A 22,321-nucleotide genomic window follows, 5' to 3' on the forward strand; every position below is an offset into this window, starting at 1 on the left:
TCTAGTCAACCAGCACAATGATATTCCAACCTCCAGGAGTGATCATATCTAAGCAGTTTCACTGGATGGAACTTCAGCCCTTAATCCCTGGCAAAGTCCTCTTCATCCACCAAAACTCGCTTCTACAAACACCTGTGACCATCAGCCTCCAGGCAATTCACATATTTGAAGAAGCTTTTCCTACATGTCTTCTTTAGTTTCTGTCAAACTGACCAGCTCACTTACTCCTTCAACAAAGAATTATCTACTGTGTTATCTTCCCTACTACCTTTTGTCCCTTTACATCCTTCAGTTCAGTTCAGTTCAGTTCAGTCGCTCAGTCGTGTCCGACTCTTTACGACCCCATGAATCACACCACACCAGGCCTCCCTGTCCATCACTAACTCCTGGAGTTTACCCAAACTCATGTCCATCGAGTCGGTGATGCCATCCAGCCATCTCATCCTCTGTCGTCCCCTTCTCATCCTGCCCCCAACCCTCCCAGCATCAGAGTCTTTTCCAATAAGTCAGTTCTTTGCATCAGGTGGCCAAAGTATTGGAGTTTCAGCATCAGCATCAGTCCTTCTAATGAACACCCAGGACTGATCTCCTTTAGGATGGAATGGTTAGATCTCCTTGCAGTCCAAGGGACTCTCAAGAGTCTTCTCCAACACCACAGTTCAAAAGCATCAATTCTTTGGCACTCAGCTTTCTTCACAGTTCAACTTTCACATCCATACATGACAACTGGAAAAACCATAGCCTTGACTAGACGGACCTTTGTTGGCAAAGTAATGTCTCTGCTTTTGTATATATTATCTAGGTTGGTCATAACTTTCCTTCCAAGGAGTAAGCATCTTTTAATTTCATGGCTGCAGTCACTATGTGCAGTGATTTTAGAGCCCCAAAAATAAAGTTAGCCACTGTTTACACTGTTTCCCATCTATTTCCCATGAAGTGATAGAACCAGATACCATGATCTTAATTGTCTGAATGTTTAGCTTTAAGCCAACTTTTTCAGTCTCCTCTTTTACTTTCATCAAGAGGCTTTTTAGTTCCTCTTCACTTTCTGCCATTAGGGTAGTGTCATCTACATATCTGAGGTTATTGATATTTCTCCTGGCAATCTTGATTCCAGCTTGTGCTTCTTCCAGCCCAGCATTTCTCATGAGGTACTCTGCATATAAGTTAAATAAGCAGGGTGACAATATACAGCCTTGCTGTACTCCTTTTCCTATTTGGAACCAGTCTGTTGTTCCATGTCCAGTTCTAACTGTTGCTTCCTGACCTATATACACATTTCCCAAGAGGCAGGTCAAGTGGTCTGATATTCCCATCTCTTTATGTCCTTACATCTCAATATTTTGTGGAAATTTTATTTTTCTGGAATACTTTGACCTAATAGAAACTACATCCATTCATTCATCAAGAAACTGTTGAATCAGACGGAGCAACCTGACCAGCTCATGTTAAGGAAATGACCATACAAGGGACAGAGACACAGTTTGGTTCTCATATAGTTTATACTCTGGTAGAGTAACAGACAGCAGTCCAATAATTATATAAATAATTGCTCAAACATAATTGTCATAGGGAATAGGAAGAGAAACAATAAGCTGCTTTTTGCATATGTCATTGGAGGTCTACTTTAGTCGACAAGTCAGACATATTTTATTTTTACCTTGTTCAGTTTTCTAAGTAAAGAATGTTGGTGTGTGCACGTGTGTGTGTGTGTTAGTGCATGCATTTCTCAGGATGAAGAAGCACCCTTTAGGCAAATTTGCCTGTCAGCAAAATTTAGAAACATGCCCTCTTCAGCTAACATCATCCCCACACAAACACGCATCCTGACCCTCCCTACTGTTTCTCTCTTTACAACTCCCTAGTATCTTTTTTCCATTATTTTCAACTCTTCTGACTTGCATATTCATTCATTCGCTGCCTTCTATTAAACCCATTTTATCTTTTTAGAGCAACAAGGAGAGCAGGATCAGGAAAGATTCAGGAGCATGGCATTCCCCTGGCGCACCAGACCAGCTGTCTTCTTCATTAGTGCTATCTGAGTTAGAGTGAGGTTTTCCGGAAACCAGAAGTCCCGTCTTGGTTTTACTCATCGCAGCATGAGTAGCACGTGTCAGTGCCTCATCCAGCATATCCCCCAAGTCACTCTCCTTGTTTTAATGAGCTGGCTGCACCTCTCGCTGCGTCCCTGTCAACATGTGCTCTGCAGCTCAACATTTTCACTGCAGTTCTTAAAACAGTGTCACTGAATAACAACTACCAATAATACATCATTACATAAAACAAACATTAACTCAAAGGAACAGATTTGGGGCTGAAGACTTCATAAATAAGTGAAAGTGTTAGTCGCTTAAGCATGCCTGATTCTGCGAACCCCATGGACTGCAGCCCACCAGACCACTCTATCCGTGGGATTCTCCAGGCAAGAATACTGGAGTGGGTTGCCATTCCCTTCTCCAGGGGGGATCTTCCTGAACCAGACTGAACCCAGGTCTCCCACATTGCAGCCATATTCTTTACTCTCCGAGCCACCAGGGAAGCCCTGAAAACTTCATCACAACCCAGATTTCACTGCTTTCCATGTTTTTCACCTCATTCATGATGGACATGAGTTTGAGTAAACCCCAGGAATTAGTAACGGACAGGGAGGTCTGGCGTGCTGAAGTCCATGGCGTCGCAGAGTCAGACATGACTGAGCGACTGAACTGAGGATGGATGAATCTGAGGCTTCAGATTGCGTCTTTCCAGTGGTTTCCATGCCTCTCCTGGTTTCTGTCTCCAGAACCTGCTTTACTCCAGGCGATTGGTTTTTGTCTCTGGTGTTGGCTTAACTGGTTTTGTTTTAACGTGAAAGCATCACATCATTTTACTGACAACATTTTTTCCCTTTTTCTAGTATAAATAATAATGATGCATCTTATAATAATTGAAGTGTTAGAGATAATAAAATACCATAAATGTCAGGCTTTTATAATTATTATTATCCTGCTACCTTGACTATGTCAGCATACTCTCTTAAGAATAAGAATATTCTCCCTTAAAATTGTGCTGTGTAAGTCATTTCAGTCATGTCCAACTCTTTGCAATGTTGTGGACTGTAGCCCACCAGATTGCTCTGTCCATGGGCTTCTCCAGGGAAGAAGATTGGAGTGGGTTGCCATACCCTCCTCAAGGGATCTTCTGGAACCAGGGATTGAACCTGAGTCTCTTGTGTCTAACCTGCATTGGCAGATGCATTCTTTACCACTAGCACCACCTGATAATGATCACATCTCAGAAAATTAAAATGATATGATATTAAAATGATATCACACTCAACTACTATTTAAATATCTCTAACTGTCCCAAGAATGTCTTGTATAATTGTTTTTCTTTCTTCATAAGCATGAAACCAAGGTTTATATATTACATCTGGCTATAAGTGATAATATCAACACCATATAACAGTTCAGTAGGAACAATATTTTTTTAAAAAAACTATTTCAGTCATTGCTATTTATTTCACTTTCATTTTAGTTTTCTCTTTTGTACTTCTTTTTTAACAACTGTATTGAAGTATATTTTATATATCATAAAATGCACCCATTTCAAATGTACATTTCAAAGATTTTTATTAACTTAACTGAGTAATACAACCATTACTATGAATCATTATTAGAGTTTTTCCAGAATCCACCTGCCAGGGCAGGAGACGCAGATTTGATACCTGGGTCTAGATGGTCCACTGGAGGAGGAAACAGCAAGCCAGTCCAGTATGCTTGTCTGAAAAACCCCATGGACAGAGGAACATGGCAGGATAGAGTCCAGGGGGTTGCACAGAGCTGGACACAACTATGCACACACACATTCCCCCCAGGAAGATCTCTGATGCCCTTTCTAGCTAACCCCACTCCCATTTGCAGCAGGCAGCCACTGGCCTATTTCTGTCTCTATAAATTTCCCTTTTCAGCACATGTCGTACAAATGGAATCCTAAAATACACGGTCACTCTGTCACTTAGCAGAGTGTTGTTGAGGAGCATTTTGTTTTAAAAATCTCACTTTAAAGCCTTTGAATCCAACTGGCAACTTACCCACGTCTGTCACATTCTCAGAGATGAGTCCAACACCCTGCTTCCTAGGCACCAGCTCTTCCTACACCTGTTGATTTGCATCATGGAAGGCAAACAAGCTTTAGCTCTAAGTGGTTTTCTCTCTGCCTTGACATATTTTTTTTCCTTTGCCAGACAGTGAGTTTTTGACCTTTTTTTTTTTTTTTAATAGCATTCATTGTCATGATTTGGGAAGATTCTTTCTGCTAGCCGTGATCCACTCCTTCCTCCCCACCCCAACATGAAAACATACTTTACTAAGAAAGCAAACCTTTCTTTGCTTGTGAAAGACGCGAACCCACCTAACACGGGGTCTAAATTTGCAGGGGACCCACTACAGGTAGACTCCCGGCAGCAAACCAGGTTACTTGAATTTGGCCAATAGGGAGATAGACAAATAGCTGAAAGGTAGACCAAGAGACAGACAGATGATAGGTGGATAGACAGGTCTACATGTACATATGCAGATAGAATTCTTTCTTTTTTTTTACCAGACCACTGACATGAGGGATCTTCATTCCCCAACTCATGCTCCCCTACAGTAAAAGGCCAGAGTCCTAACCTCTGGAAGCCCAAGGGTATCCCCTAGAATTCCATTTCTCCCCCCACCTTTTCCTCTTCCATGCTTGACCAGCCTTCCTTTGGTTCGCCTCATTCTGAGTCAGGCTGTCTCAACATGGTGATTGAGTCATCTCCTATAAACTTAGCAAAATTTTAGGAAGAAAAAAGCCCTCTCGCCTAAACAGAAAAAATACCTTTATCAAAGGTCCTGAATTGACCCCAAGCACATGGAACTCCCATCCTTAAACTAATACCCTGACTTTGGCAGCCGAGGTCGGACCCGGTGCCCCTTCCTGGAGCTGGAGCAGGACCGGCCATTCAGTGTACACAGATGCAGAGTGAAGGAGGTCAGCTCCCCAAAGGGGAGTCAGGAGCTGTTGCCAGGAAAGGGAGACTTGGGTACTGGACGGGGAAAAGAGTAAATGTTCACCAACCTCCTCTGTGTCAGAGGAGGCAAGCTTGCTGCAAAGGGCCAGAGAGTAAAAGGCTTTGTGGCCTCAAGGTATGTGTCAAAATGACTCAGTTCTGCCAGGATAGAGCAAAAGCTGCCATAGACAGTGTGTAACCAGAGGACCATGACTTTGTTCCAGAACAAGCTTATTTACAAAAACCAGCACCAAGCCCAGTTTGGTCTGAGGCTGTGGTTTGCTAACCGTTGTTCTGTGTCGTCAACACAAGTCACACCAGGGGACCATGGGCATGGCTCTCTCTGGCTGCTGCACAGCCTGCCAAATGGTTTTCAGTAACATACCATCCATATGCTGTTTCAAATGCCAAGCCAAAGTTCTCCTGCAGACACTCTCAGTGAAAAAGATGCCCACCGTGCTGTGCTGGGCTCAGTCATGTCCAGCTCTTTGCGACCCCATGGACTGTAGCCTGCCAGACTCCTCCGTCCATGGGATTCTCCAGGCAAGAATACTGAGTGGGGAGCCATGCCCTCCTCCAGGGGATCTGCCTGACCCAGGGATCCAACTCGTGCCTCCTATGCTTCCTGCATTGGCAGGCAGGTTCTCTATCACCAGTGCCCCCTGGGAATCCTGCTCATGAACAATTGCTATGAAAATAATAATGACAAATCCCAAATTGAAAGGACTATCAGGAACTAAGCAGAGTTCCTTTTGACACGATCTTTATGTTCACAGTGACTTAAACAAGGATGGAGAAAATAAGAAAAGATACTGAGAGAACCTAAAATTTTAAATCACATGGGCATACTCCCTCTTATCTATTTAAAATCTTGATCCTTCTAGAGTTTTTAAGCATTAATATTTCTTTTACACAGGGAGAATATACTATTTCTGCATTACCAGTTAAGAAAGCTAATAATTTTAGAAAATGCAGACAATTTCATACCTCTCATCTAAAATTTAAAAATATAATTTTATAAGTAATATTCCAAAAACTTTTAAATCAAAATATAAGTAGATGAGAGTGAGTTGTTAAAGTTTGTAAGACTCTATAATTCAGAATACCTACACTTACCTCAATAAATACAAAGTATTTCCTAGTCTGTTACTTTCATTTCGCAGCCTTAATACATTCGTAAATACAATCCTTTCTAGTTCATCAATTTGTATGCTGCTGCTGCTGCTAAGTCGCTTCAGTCATGTCCGACTCTGTGTGACCCCAGAGATGGCAGCCCACCAGGCTCCACCGTCCCTGGGATTCTCCAGGCAAGAACACTGGAGTGGGTTGCCACCTCCTTCTCCAATGCATGAAAGCGAAAAGTGAAGGTGAAGTCACTCAGTCATGTCTGACTCCCAGCGACCCCATGGACCAGCCCACCAGGCTCCACCATCCCTGAGATTCTCCAGGCAAGAACACTTGAGTGGGGTGCTATTGCCTTCCCCTACTTAATTATTTTAGTAGTATTTATTATCAGTGTTTTCTACATTAATTTTGCACCTCCTCCCATTTGTCTGGATTTAATTTTTGCTCTATTTTTATCATCATTTGCCAAGCATGAATCACGAGCACCAAGCCGCATAAGTCAGTTCACTCCTCTCCAGTACCTGTGTATAGTCTCATAAACATTTCTTATTTCTTCCTGGGACAGAAAGCTTGATTTTTCTTTAGAATAAGAGACATACCTTATTTGGGAGCCTTTGAAAAATGAAACTGGTGATTCTGGAAAGTGTGGTCATGTTTTCACAGCAACAGAAACAAAATAAACACCTTGATTTGCAAACTGGGCACTGCGTTCTACCTGATGCTTAAAGGTGCCAGTAAAGAAGGCGACTTGCTCCCAAATCACACAACCCACAGTTGGCACAGGTCTGTCTAGCTGACCATCACATCATGTTGAACTTGTTAGTCGTGCAAAGTTATGTGCAGTTTTTTTGCGAGCTCGTTGCCCTCTATAATCTACCCTCCAGAAAACACGAATATTGTGGATATTAGTGCTGTGTGTTTGGGGTAACTTCCTGATCCCCTACAGTGAACACTCCGGGGGACCCCTGCTGCTGTGGACTGCCTGCAAAGCAGAGACACTGGGACCCAGAGAGGCTCTGGTCCCTAATGAAGAATCATTCCGGTTAGTGAACTTTTCTGGAGCTCAGTTTACTCACTAAGTGGGAGAAGGAGGACTTGTGCAGCTTCACAGGATTATTGAGAAGCTCAAATAAAACAGTTTCTTTCAAAGGACAAGGTGAGTTCTAAAGTGTCAAATAAGCAAAATGCTGATTATTAATGGATGAAAAGTGCAAAATGCCCCACAGCTATATAGTACCCATGGAGCACTGCCCAGCAGCCAGATGATAAATTCTTGATGAGCAGTGGTTTGCTTTTGTTTGAAATTGTCCCTTGGGTAAAGCAGCAAGCCACATTTTGTGAGGTATAAAGAAGCATAAAGTATAGTCTTCAAAAATTAGAAACTGCTGCTTTCATTGAAAGAAATGGACTCGTAAACATAACAAGCACAAATACTTTAAAGTGCATGGTAAATGGATGATACAGTATGTACCTCAGGATGATTTTCCACTGTGTGTTTTGTACAGCATGAGTCCTATTTGTCTTTCCAAGAAATCAAGTTTGTATTCAAATACAAAAGTCAACTCTGAATACTGTAAGTCCTACTTGAGGATTCCAAATGCAGATCAGGATATAAAAGACTCAGAGAAATCCTGTAGCAAAGTTAGCCAATGAACTTTATTTAAATCAGCAACTCCCAAAGGTATTTGACCAGATAACCCTGTTTTAATAAAAATTTAAAAAAAAGAGAAAGATCAGCTTTCCAAAGAAGCAGTGTTTTTCAGACCATGTTTGGGAAATGCCATTCTGGAGGCTAAAGGTAAACGAAAGGCCCTGTGATGAGGAGCCTGGAGGATCCCTGGAGACAGAGTGATGGCAAGGTCAGAGAAAAGGGAAAAGGGGCTTTCCAGGTTTGGGATCTGGGGTGGGTGGAGTGTTGAAGGCAGAAACCATGGGCTCTGCAAGGGTAGAAGTAGGCAGGGCAGGCATCCTTAGGTTAATCACATCGCATCCTGGTGTCTTCAGTAGGGCAAACATTCAATGTGTTCAGTTAATTGAGTTCACTGAACTAGGAAACTGGGACTCATATTCAGAGGGTAGTAAGTAGACAAAGTAAGTACCGCAGAGAAGTAGGCGGTGAGCTGGGGAGGGAAGGGAAGATGCTGGGAGGAAGGACCTTGAACACACAATGGCATAAGGCAGCTACCCCGCAACCCGCCTCACTCACCCTGACCACTGTCCTGCAGCAGGGCAGTGAATGATTTCAGGTGAGGAGCAAGACAGAGGTCAGGAAGAGAGGGGGAAAGCCCTGAGCAGCCAAGAGTCAACGGAACAGAGATTGTGAAGCAGGAGGTGGGAGCACGAAGGGAATCCAGCGTGGACAAGGAAGCACATCTCAGTGAGAAAGGGAAACAAAAATTCTTCCTCTGGATTTATCATCAGCCTTTCAAACTGATGAATCTTATTTTTAATAGCATCTGTAGACCCCGGACTCCTGAGCTATTTTATCTCACTATTGCCTATAAAATGAACAAGAATTATACATTTAGGATGAGTACCACACATTATTTTTCTTTTTAAAAGCTATATCCCGCTTCCTATTTTCTGATCTTCTGATACCTTCCCCTAGTTTCTATTTTGGTACTCTAAAAATACTCTTTAGTAGCTGAATGTGTTTCTTAATTCAGCTGCAGCACTGCATTCAATGACATCTGTAGCCACTAATTTTATTTTGCTTAAATTATCCAAGTGTGCTCTTACCTGAATTTCAACAGCAGCTATTCTTACAAAATCTTCATTATTTTCTGATTTTCCAGAACATGTTTCTTCTTTTCCCAGTATTTTTAAAGGAATAATCAAAGCTACCAAAAGAACTGAAGGTCTGTGAAACACACTACTTTATGTCTCATTTTAGCAACAAACATCAGTAAGATTTGGCTGAAAGACTAGACTTTTCACTTAGCAGTTTTCTACTACTTGCTTAATTAAAAGCCTCTTCAAGTATTATTTTAGAAACCTTCATTTTCAAATCAGCAGGATACTGATCTTGCTACTGCTTTTCAGTCGCTAAGTTGTGTCTGACTCTTTACAGCCTCATGGACTGCACCACGCCAAGCTCCTCTGTCCTCCACTGTCTCCCAGAGTTTGTTCAAACTCATGTCCATCAAGTCGGTGATGCCATCCAACCATCTCATCCTCTGTCGTCCCATTCTCCTCTTGCTTTCAATCTTTCCCAGCATCAGGGTCTTTTCCAATGAGTCAGTTCTTTGCATCAGTTGACCAAAGTATTGGAGCTTCATCTTCAGCATCAGTCCTTCCAATGAATATATAGGGTTGATTTCCTTTAAGATTGACTGATTTGATCTCCTTGCTGTCCAAAGACTCAAAAGTCTTCTCTAGCACCGCAATTCAATTTCATACTCAGCTTTCTTTGTAGTCCAACTCTCATATCTCTACATGACTACTGGAAAAACCACAGCTTTGACTGTATGGACCTTTGTCAACAAAGTGATGTCTCTCAACTTTAATAGTGATGTGATCTGATTTGAAAGATATTTATTAAAACTGAGTCACAAACTATTATTTCAGTAACCACTGGAGCACAGGTGGGCTTTTAAGATTGGAACAGGAAACAACAAAAGATGTCATCATCAGTAAAGGAGTACGTGCTTTCATGAAAGATTGACACTTATCAACATAATCTGATGCCCTCAGGTTCAGCCGGAGCCCTGCTCAATCTGACTCCAGGCCCTACGTAGAAAGACCAAGACAGCAAAGTCTCTACACACCCCTGACTCAGAGAAATTTAAGGAGCTTAGCAGTCCAGCATCAGCACCAAATCCTGCTCACCTTGAAGTCCTCCTGAGGCCTTGTAGTGGACTAGCTTCCTGAGTCTCTGCCCTTCTCCTTACACCTGAATCCTTATTTAAGCCAGCCTCCCAGTATGTTTGGTCCTCTGGGACTAGGATCCCATCCTGCTTTGAGCATCTACACCCACAGTTCTTCCTATATCTACCTGCTATCCACCTGGCCCTGGCCCCTGCCCTGAGACAGACCTCCAGTGCTTGAGGACATACCTTGCTATGCCATCTGCCTCCCTACTTAAACTTCTACTCCCCTTAGATTCCCCACTGTTCCATACTGCCTGCAAGTAGGACTTTCCCCGACCTCACAAGAGAAAACCACAGTAGCTTTTTGACTGAATTTTCACTTGTCAGATTCTTTTATTTACATACCTTTATTGTGGAACAGACCACAGTAGTCCCTTCAGATGGCCATACTAGGGATCACGTTTCTCTTGGTGCCAATCATTCTCTGTCTAATTTAATAACAACCAGAGCAGGTTCAATGTAATCTAAGCTTTAAAAAATTCTTAATCTCTGAATAAAAATTGAACTGGCAAGCAGTAGCAAATTATAGCAAGCACATAATTATTCAAATTGCAATTATGCTTTTAAATTAATATAGTATGTAATGATGAGTTTGAAAAGAAATTTGGACAAGGTAGTAGAGAGGATATTGGAAGATAAGATAATGAGCAATCCAAGGAGATTCCCTCTGAGCAAACTGATTCCTGTGCCAGCTTTCAGACAGGGGCTCCTAGACTCTTCCTGACAGTGAACATGTCTTGATCAAAGTTGGCCCTCATCACATACACTGAATGTGCATTTGCCAGAAATCCTCCCAGGTAGGATTAAATAGAGTGATTCCAACTCTATAGTTATCTTTTAACCGTTTCACTTTTCTTGAATATAATAAAATATTGGACTCCTACTGATTGGACTCTAATTTTACATAAAAGGAAACCTTGTTAGTTGCGGGTTGTTGCTGCTGTTCAGGTGCATCTGACTCTTCTGGGGCCCCGTGAACTGCACCACGTCAGGCTCCTCTGTCCTCAGTCTCCCGGAGTTTGCTCAGACTCATGTCCACAGTGCCGGCGATGCTATCTAACCATGTCATCCTCTGCCACGCCTTCTCCTTTTGCCTTCAGTCTTTCCCAGCTCCCTAGCTGCAAGTTAGGTGGGACTTATGATAAGATGAAAGTGTGAGGAGGAAGCACAAAGCAGGAACAGAGCTGTACCTCAGGGAAACACTGGAAGCAGAAATCATCAGAGTTACAGGTTACGTCTCTGTTTTTTGTATTTTTGTTTCAACCTCCTCTCATAACAGACTAGGTGTCTCCTCATACTTCACAATTAAGATATTGTTTTCTCAGGGCCCCTGGCTTTAATAGGAACAATAAATAGATTTCAGTCACACCCTGAGTGTATCAAAAACATGCAATTTCCCTGCCAATTGATTTTACACAAGGTCCCAAGACTATTCAATGAGAGAAGAATAGACTTTTCAATAAATGATGTCAGAACAATGGAATTTCCACATTTGAAAGAATGAAGTTGGACGCTTCATACCATATATGATAATTAACACTAAATGGATCAACAACCTAAATATAATAACTGAAACCATTAATCCATCAGAAGGAAGCATAGGAGTGGATCAGTAATGGGTTCTTTGATATGACACCAGAAGCGTGAGCAACAAAAGAGAAAAGAGAGAAGCTGAACATGCATCAGTTATAAATGTTCATCTGTCAAAGGTCATCCCCAATGAAACAAAAGACAGCCTACAGAATGGGATAAAATATTTGCAAATCTTACATCTGACAAGGGTTTGTGTCCAGAATATATAAAGAATCCTTAAAACTAAAGAACAAAAGGATGAGCAATTCAATTTAAACATGAACAAAGGACTTGAAAAGACACCTCATCAAAGAAAAGATTTATATTACAGTATAGTATGGTATAGTATAATATAGTATATACATGTGCTTCCCATGTAGCTCAGCTGGTGAAGAGTCCACCTGCATTGCAGGACACCCCGATTCAATTCCTGGGTGGGAAAGTTCTGCTGGAGAAGGGATAGGCTACCCACTCCAATATTCTTGGGCTTCCCTGGTGGCTCAGCTGGTAAAGAATCAGCCTGCAATGCGGGAGACCTGGGTTCAATCCCTGAGCTGGGAAGATAGCCTGGAGAAGGGAACCAGAATCTCCAGTATTCTGGCCTGGAGAATTCCATGGACTGTATACTCCATGAGGTCTCCAAGGGTGGGACACAACTGAGTGACTTTCGCTTTCATTATGTTCTGTTCTGTTCTGTTATATTATATTATATTATATTATACTCTGGACCTGAAGTTAGGAAGTGGTATCAAAACCTGGGGAAAGCCAGTGCAGCTGTAAGATATAGCTGCCCACACAGACAAGACACAGCTACCCAGGGTGGAAACTGGGGACAGAGCTCCAGTCTCTTCCCGGTGAGTCTCATGAGCCAGAGGGCCCAGCAAGGGCACCATTGATTCCGCCCATGCAGCGCAGCTTCCTGAGGCTCACACAGGGTAGAGAGAAGGAGCAGCTGTGCCTGGCAGGACCAAGCAGAAATCACAGGCACGTGCCAGAACAGCTATGGCGTGAAACTCCAAGTCATCCTGCCCTGCTCCGCCAAGCTGGAAGGCTCCTGCACTCACTTATAACCTCTCACGATGGACCCTGGCTTCTGTATCTTAACAACCATGCTCAGATGTCCTCCTCAGATGGAAGAACCAGTGGGGACAAAAGGTCCAGATCAGCAGGGTCTCCTGGTCCTCCTTGCTCCTGAGTCACTGTAAGCTTCTAGAGTTGGCAACTGGTTCTTGTTCATAGCTTCATCCTCAGCTCCTTTTTCTAGTGTTTTGTCACTGTTCAGTCACCAAGTTGTGTCTGACTCTTTGTAACCCCATGGATTGAATCACACCAGGCTCCCCTGTCCTTTGCCATCTCCAGGTATTTGTTCAAATTCATGTCCATTAGTCAGTGATGCCATCCAGCCATCTCATCCTCTGTCACCCCCTTCTCCTCCTGTCCTCAATCTTTCCCAGCATCAGGGTCTTTTCCAATGAGTTAGCCATTAGTATCAGGTGGCCAAAGTATTGGAGCTTCAGCTTCAGTCCTTCCAGTGAGTATTCAGGGCTGACTTCCTTTAAGATTGCCTGATTTGATCTTCTTGCTGTCCAAAGGATTCTCAAGAGTTCTCCAGCACCACAGTTTGAAAGTATCAATTCTTCGATGCTCACACTTCTTTATGATTTGACTCTCACATCCATACAGGACTATTGGAAAAACCATAGCATTCTAGTGTTTGGTGACTATTAAATGGCATAAAATGCTTATTGAGTTATAAGCGAATGAATGAACATGTGGTTTTCCTCCTTAAAAAAGGCTTTAGTTGAAGTAACTCCATGTCCTAGGACTTCTGAAGCACCCTTATGTCAAATTTTCTCAATCAAACCTCCCATGTAAGTGCACAGACATTTGACAGACCCAGTGCCCTGACTTTTCAGTCTGATACAGACATCACAGCTGATGAGACCATTTTAGTATGCTAAATGTAAGCACCAAGGGCAAAAATAGCAATTGATTGCTTGCTGAGTTCATGGACCATAGTTATCAATAGTCTTGCTCACTGGCACACTGTAATATGCCGGCCTTGAACCCAATTTTGTGTGTTCAAAGGGAAGTACCAAAATCAATTACCAAAGAAGGATTATTTTTGTATTGCAACCTCTTGCCTTCCAGAGTAACTCAAAAATCATTACAGACCACCACATTCACAGAAAAACACTCTTCCCCAATAGATTTTTCCTTACAAAAAAGGAGAAGAATGTGACAGGCTACTTATTGAAGGGTAAGAAATGTATAAATGTCTTTGTTTTACTGTTATTTCAGTTTGAATCCACTGTGCTTCTTTATTTCGATCTTTAAAAGCTAAGTTGTCAAATTTAGACAGTTTATAAGTTAAGGAGAAACTAGGATCATCACAGGGCCTGTTATAAAGCCATTTTTCTTTTTTATTAGCCACATTAGCATTCTATTGCCCTTTAAATGTCACTAGTTCAAGAGCACTGCTTTCTGCATCCTGGAAATATTTCTTCTCATTGTAATAAAACATGAGGATACAATTTCCTAGGACATAGATAAGATGGCAGAGAAACAACAAATTCAGAATCAAAACATGTTGGGTACTGTTACAGATAAGACACTGGTTATTTTTCAGTCAAAGCTCTGTCATTGTTATAACATTGAGCTATTCAAGAAAGAGTTTAATTTGTTTGTTGGTATAGGCTATTGATTTTTCTTTTATCATCTAAGCCATGATTAGAAAAATGATATTTATTCATTCTGAGATGTGCAGAAATATAAGAGGTGCTACCTCTTTCTAATAGAGAAAGAAAAATCACATCATGATGTATGGTATCCTTGTAGAAGTGCTTGCAATTTGCTAGCAATCTCTGTATCACTTCCAAAGTTACATTTTTGTAGTTACAGATAAGCTTGGCAGCATAACATCCCCCATATCTCAAAACCTATAGTGAGCTAAAGCAGTAGGGTAGACTGATAGAAAAATGAGGAAGGGAAGAGAGCAAAGAATACAGGGGGGACTTCCCTGGTGGCACAGCAGTTAACACTCTGCACTTCATCACTGAGGGCACAGGTTCAGTCCCTGGCCAGGGAACTAAGATCCCACATCCCACCTTGGGGCAAAAAGAAAGAAAGAAAAGAAAAACATCAAACAGTGCACAGGACAATTCTCACAACAAAAAAGGATAAATGAATTCTGATTTTTTTGATGTTGTAAGTCCACGTTTAGATCTTTTAAAAAAATGGAGTAAAGCGTGACTTTCATAAAATTTTCAGTGACTGATACCCAAATGACTTATTCCTTTATCTTAATCTTCCTATTGTAATTCTTAGCGTTTTCTAAAATTTTGAATTCTTCTTTCATCTTTCTTTTTTCACCTATGTCCATGTCTTTTCAGCTCTCCTTCCAGAAATTTCACTAGCCAGTCTTATTTTATTTTCCATATCTTTTACAATGTCTGTGCTTTGTTATTCATTTAATCTACCTTGACCTTTCCAATTCCTTTTTCTGACTTTTAATTCTTCTCTATTTCACCTACAGCACTGTGATCAAATGAGCTTTCTGAGACATAAATCCAGGCATGTTTTCTCTTGATAAATAATATTCTATTTCTCCCTAATACCTATAGTGATGATTCCCAAACAGTCAGGAGAAAAGTAACATACATATAAGTTTCTATATGTCTAAATTATGTATACGTAAAAGAAGCACCAGAAGTCACCATGTGATCCACAGATCAAAAGGCTCATTTTCTAGGATACAAAAAAAAAAAAAAGAACTGGCTTCAGCAATGAGATAAATGCATTGGTTTAACTGCCAAGGAAGGAGTGTAACTAGTGACGATGAAGAACCAGAGATTTCCGTGACTCGTTCATGCGTGGTTTCGTCTCACTATACAGTTCTATCTTTACCTTTCACAAGTTTCGTTTCCCTAAAAGTTACAACCGTTCCCTCCTGGACTCACACTTTAAAAGAGTTGCTCAAAGAGGAAAACAGTTTTCTCTCTAGTTACAGGGCTTCCAACTAGGGAAAGAGTCTGATTGGCTGGTGTGGGGAGCGGAGGGCTCTGATTGGCAGCTCCCTCTGAGGTCGCCTGGTTGGAGCGGAGGTCCCAGTAGTTTCTGAAACATACATTCCTCTGTGAGGAGGAGACTCGGTGCTGTTGGTCTGTCTAAAGAAAGGACATCTACCATAGGGTGTCTTGAAATTCTCTGTGTTAAAAACGTCTCCTGGTGGCTCAGGGATAAAGAATCTGCTTGCCAATGCAGGAGATGCCGGTTTGATCCCTGGGTCAGGAAGATCCTCTGGAGAAGCAAATGGAAACCCACTCCAATATTCTTGCCTGGGAAATCCCATGGACAGAGGAGCCTTGTGGGCTACAGTCCATGAAGTCGCAAAAGAGTTGGACACAACTTAGCAACAAAACAATAGGTGGATATTCTGGTCTTATTATAGAGCATCAATTTAGCAAGGAGATGAAACCAGTCAATTCTAAAGGAAATCAACCTTGAATGTTCATTGGAAGGACTGATGCTGAAGCGAAAGCTCCAATACTTTGGACACCTGATGCAAAGAGTCAACTCATTAGAAGACCCAAATGCTGGGAAAGCTTGAGGGCAAAAGAAGAATGGGGAGACAGAGGATAAGATGGTTGGATGGCATCACTAATTCAATGAACATGAGCTGAGCAAACTTCAGGAGATAGTGAAGGACAGGGAAGCCTGGTGTGCTGCAGTTCATAGGATCACAAAGAGTTGGACATGACTTAGGGGCTGAACAACAATAGAGGGCCACCTGATTCTTGTGGTAGAGCATCAGTTTATTACTATCTCTCCTGCAGGAAAAAAGAAACGTAATTTGCAGAAAACACTAAAAAAACTTTTAAGAGTAGATAGCACAGGCAAGAATTGAGATGCTCTGATCCTCTAAGAAGGAAGCACGACAAAGGGTGCTTCACATTCCCCCCTGGCATTTTACTGAAAACACTTGCCTTTTTTGACATAGAGGAATAGAATGCCAGCAGACAGCTACCAGCAGCTGGAGTTCAGGCCAAGACAGAGAAGTCCTAATAAACACCAGAAGGATCACCTTCTCAGAATAAGGACAAAACTGAAGTCGATCAGCAAGATGGAAATACATGAAGCTAAAAACAGTCCTCATCAGAATTTAAGAGATTTCTTGCACTCTGTGCATGCTTGTGTGCCGTCTCTTCATCATGTCCGACTCTCTATGACCCTGTGAACTGTAGCCTACCAAGGTCCTCTGTCCATGGGATTCTCCAGGAAAGAATACTGGAGGGGGTTGCCGTGCCCTCTTCTAAGGGGTCTTCCTGACCCAGAGATCAAATCCTCATCTCTCTTCCCTCGCCTGCATTGGCAGGAAGGTTCTTTACCTCTAGCACCAGCTGGGAAGCCCCACTTACACTCTATATACGCTATCAAGAAATGCAGGAGGGACACCATGGAGGCCTGAAGATGAGGTCGCAGGCACGGGGACCTAACCTGCCCGAGGACCTAAACCTGCCGTCATCACCAGAATCATCAAGGAGGCACTCCCAGATGGTGTCAACATCTCCAAGGAGGCCCGGAGCACCATCTCCCGCGCCGCCAGCGTCTTCGTGCTGTACGCCACATCCTGTGCCAACAACTTTGCGATGGAAGGGAAACGCGAATGCCAGCGACGTGCTGTCAGCCATGGAGGAGATGGAGTTTCAGCGGTTCGTTACCCCATTAAAGGAAGCTCTGGAAGCTTATAGGAGGGAGCAGAAAGGCAAGAAGGAAGCTTCAGAGCAAAAAAAGAAGGACAAAGACAAAAAAGCAGATTCGGAAGAGCAGGCCAAGAGCAGGGATGAGGACAATGATGAGATGAGGAAAGGCTGGACGAAGGAGAACAGAATGAAGAGGAGGGAGTGGACGACTGAGGAGGGTGGGGAGACGCCGCTCGGAAGGAACCGGGCAAAAACCTGGGACACGTTTGTGTGAAGCCTTTTCCGGCTGGGCAGAGTAGTCTTAGGCAGAAGAGCCTGAGAAGATTGAAGTAAAAACTGAATTATCATCAGGATTATCATCAAAGCCAGGGCTTCCCAGACTCAGAGCATCTGAGTAGTAGAATCCTGTTTTGCTTAATCAGTCTCCAGGTTATAACTTTTTGGCAAGAGGGATTCTGAATGGCTAACTGGTCAGTCTGATCTCTTTTGTTTACATACACATATAGTTAGGCAATTGGTGATCCCCAGTTCCCTCCCTGCCCCCCAGAAAAGTAATAATAACTTCCATGCTGCCAACTGTGTCCCAGATCAGAGAGGCAGTTAAGGCTCAGGAAAAATTGGGGTTTGATTGCAGTCAACCTATCTGATTATACAGTATTTGGCAACACTAGCTTATTTCAAGTGATCAGAATGGCTTAGCTATAGGAAACTACTAAAAAGGTTGAAGAGAACAATGAAATCTGCTCTCTCTTCACTGGACAGCAACATTAATTGAATTTTGTTTTCTACAGACCCACTTGGCTTAGAGCCCTTCTATATTGCCTGTAGGCATGTAACCTGCTTGGGAGGCTACCTTCTAGGCACATTGTTTTCAAATCCACAGAGTAGAATTAGTTAAGCAAGGTTGCCTATGTCTTACTCTTATAAAACAGATGGTTTAGTTTTAAATGCACCTCACTGCCTGCCACTGTACAGCTTCAGGATTTGTCATCACCTCCTGGAAGGTATAAAATTCCAGGTTTTCGTGTGCCGTAGTCCATCTTCCAGATTTGTGACTATGGCTTTTCGTTTTTCCAGTTCATGACAAGTTCTGAACTTTACTTCTTCTTGGCGCAGCTTTCTCCCTCTGTGCTTCTCAGCACCTGTCTCTGTCCTGCTGCCTCTCCTCTGCTCCCCACTCCCACTTTCTCTGTCCCTACTTTTTTTTCACTTCTGCCAACCCAGGAACTTGGATGACCTGCAGTATCTCAGAGTATGGGTTCCTCTGAGTCCCTAGTTCTAATCTCATGTCTAAAAACTGATTTTGTAAACCTCTTTGACCCATGAGCAAAATCTGATGGTGCTCAGGAATTTAATTCCTCCCCTAACCCATCCCCTTCAACTGCTTCCAGGTATCTCTGTTGACCTTTCCAGGTGTTCTTCTCTTTCCATTTGGTGCTCCAAGCACTTTTTTGTTGTTCTCTTTAAGTTGAGTGCTTGGAGGTTGAAAGGTAGTGAAGTATAGTTTGACACTGTTGATTTGTTAAATGAATACAGTGGAAAGTTTGTTGATAATTGAGTGAAAAATATTGAGAAAATTCTAATGCTTTGTATAATAAAAAAAATATTGTTAAAAGAAAAAAAGAAATGAAGGAAGACCACACATGCAATTCTTTCTTTAATTTTAGCAAGTTTATATATACAGTTTATATATCATAAAATTCACCCATTTAAAATATAGAGTTTCGTGGGTTTTCAGTACATTCACAAAGTTTTACAACCACCACCATAACTAATTTTAGACCATTTTCATCATCTCATCCCTTAAAAGTCTCTATCCCTATTATTGGTCACTGTCCAACTCTCCCCCTTCCCCAGCTGCTGGAAACCACCAATTTATTTTTCTGTATGTATTTGCCTTTTCTGGACATAGCACATAAGTGGAATCATACAACATGTTGTCTTTTGTGACTGGATTATTTCACAACACCTACAAGTGGAATTTCAAGCTCATATGGTAACTTTATGGGTATCCTTTTGAAAAACAAAGCTATTTTTCAAGTGCTATACTATTTTACATCCTCATCAGCAAAGTATGAGGGTTTGAATTTCTTCCCAACCTAGCCAGCTGGCTTTGCTGTTTATCTTTTCTTATTGTAGCCATCCTAGCGTATGTGAATTGGTATCAATCCCATTGTGATTTTAACATGTATTCTTCTATGATATAGGCCAATGCTACTTTCACCTGTCTCTTACAATTTGCCTATTTCCATTGAAGAAATAATTATTAAAATCATTTGCTCATTTTAAACTGCTTTACATATTGCTGAACTCATTAGCTCCAATAATTTTATTGTGGAATCCTTAGAACTATCCATATATATAAATACAAAATTATATAGTCAGCCAATAGAAATAGTCACACATCATCCCATCTTCCCTTTTAAACTCAATGCTTCCTATTTCTTTTTCTTGCCTAATTGCATTGGCTAGAACATTCAGTGCGATGTTTAAGTAGAAGAGGTGATAGCAGAAACACTAGTTCGGTTCTTTATCTTAGAGGGAAAGCCTTCAGATTTTCCCCATTAAGTATATTGACTTTGGGGCTTCCCCAGAAGTCCTTTACCAGGTTAAGAAAGTCTCCTTCATTCCTAGTTTGTTGAGTGCTTTATCATAAAAGCATATTAGGTTTTTGTTAACTGATTTTATTGTATCTATTGACATGTTCATGTGGTTTTGTCCATTGTTCTATTAATATGATGTGTTGCATTGATTGATTTTCAGATGTTGAAACAACATTCTTATCCAATGACAAGTCCCACTTGGTCATGGTATTTAATCATTTTATACGTTGCTTGATTTGGCTTGCATATAATCATGTTATATGCTGTGTGTTCAGGAAATTATATTATTTTTATTCGTAAGTATACTGGTATGTTTTCTTTTATTGTGTTGTCTGTCTGGATTTGACATCAGAATAATACTAGTCTCACAGAATGAAAAGAGAAGTGTTCTCTTTTTCTACTTTTTTGGTAAGGTTTGTGAGGCTGATATTAAGTCTTAAAATGTTTGGCAAAACCAGCAATGAAGTCCTCTAGGCTGGGGTTTTCTTTGTTGTAGATTTTCATTTAGTGACTCAGTCGCCAAGTTTGGGATCAGTCTTTTCCAATTATCCATTTATTTTCAGCAGTTTCACTAGTCTTTGTCTTTCTCGGAATCTGTGCATTTCATCTAAGTTGCCTACTTTGTTGCCATCTTTTGTTTATAGCATTTCTTAAATCCTTTTACTTCTGTGAGGTCAGTAGTGATGGCAGATCTTTTATTCCTAATTTTAGTAACTTGAGTTTTCTCTCATATTTTCTTCCACTCTAACGGGTATGTCCAACATAAGCACATGTAGATGGGCACAAAAACTCATAGAAAAGACATGTGTAATGTCCCTCAATTTGGGTTTGTGTGACATTTTCTCATGACAAATAAATTGTGATGTGTGGTAAGAAATTGTGTAATACATAGGAGTATTACAAATCAATAAAAATGAGCAAACTACCTTGACCTAAAACAACCAGAGTGAAACCACAGCATCATAATAAGAGAACGAAGTAAGATATAAAAAATACATAGGTATGATTCCTTTTGTGTTAGATTAAAAACATGAAGTATTAATCCATCATGTTAGAAGTACAATTTGTGATTCACCTATGGGAAGGAAGGCCTCCTCAACAACTATTTTGCCTTTTTACATTTCTAAATTCTCCAAGCCAGGCTTCAACAGTATGAGAATCATGAATTTCAAGATGTTTAAGCTAGATTTAGAAAAAGAAGAGGAACCAGAGATCAAATTGCCAGCATCCATTGAATCATAGAAAAAGCAAGAGAATTCCAGAAAAACATCTACTTCTGCTTCATTAACTATGCTAAAGCCTTTGACTGTGTAGCTCACAACGAACTGTAGAACACTCTTAAAGAGACGGGAACACCAGACCACCTTACCTGCCTCCTGTGATATCTGTGTGCAGGTCAAGAAGCAACAGTTAGAACCAGACACGGAACAAGAGACTGGTTTCAAATTGAGAAAAGAATACATCAAGGCTTGTTTAACTTATAGGCAGAGTACATCATGTGAAGTCTGAGGCTGAAACACAAACTGGAATCAAGATTGCTGGAGAAAATATCAATAACCTCAAATAAGCAGATGACACCACACTTATGGCAGAAAGTAAAGAGAAACTGAAGAGCCTCTTGATGAAAGGGAAAGAAGAGGGTGAAAAAGCAGGCTTAAAACTCAGCATTCAAAAACTAAGACTATGGCATCGGGTCCTTTCACTTCATGGAAAATAGATGAGACAACAATGGAAACAGTGACAGAATTTATTTTCTTGGGCTCTAAAATCACTGCAGATGGTGACTGCAGTTGTGAAATTAAAAGATGCATTCTCCTTGGAAGAAAAGCTATGACCAAGCTAGATGGCATATTTAAAAAGCAGAAACATTACTTTGCCGACAAAGGTCCATCTAGTCAGAGCTATGGATTTTCCAGTGGTCATGTATGGATGTGAGTTCAGTTCAGTCGCTCAGTCGTGTCCGACTCTTTGTGACCTCATGAACTGTAGCAGGCCAGGCCTCCCTGTCCATCACCAACTCCCAGAGTTCACTCGAACCCATGTCCATTGAGTCGGTGATGCCATCCAACCATCTCATCCTCTGTCATCCCCTTCGCCTCCTGCCTTCAATATTTCCCAGCATCAGGGTCTTTTCAAATGAGTCAGCTCTCCTCATCAGGTGGCCAAAGGATTGGAGTTTCAGCTACAACATCAGTCCCTCCAATGAACACCCAGACTGATCTCCTTTAGAATGGACTGGTTGAATCTCCTTGCAGTCCAAGGGACTCTTAAGAGTCTTCTCTATCACCACAGTTCAAAAACATCAATTCTTTGGTACTCAACTTTCTTTATAGTCCAAGTCTCACATCGATACATGACCACTGGAAAAACCATAGCCTTGACTAGACGGACCTTTGTTGGCAAAGCAATGTTTCTGCTTTTTAATATGCTATC

General features: G+C 41.5%; 1 pseudogene; it reads left to right on the forward strand.

The window, feature by feature from the left end:
* The first annotated feature begins 17,052 nt into the window (after positions 1-17,052).
* LOC138089601 (DNA polymerase epsilon subunit 3 pseudogene) lies at positions 17,053-17,498 on the forward strand (annotated as a pseudogene).
* Positions 17,499-22,321: the final 4,823 nt, after the last annotated feature.

This window comes from Capricornis sumatraensis, chromosome 13 (assembly GCF_032405125.1).
Source record: "Capricornis sumatraensis isolate serow.1 chromosome 13, serow.2, whole genome shotgun sequence".
NCBI lineage: Eukaryota > Metazoa > Chordata > Mammalia > Artiodactyla > Bovidae > Capricornis > Capricornis sumatraensis.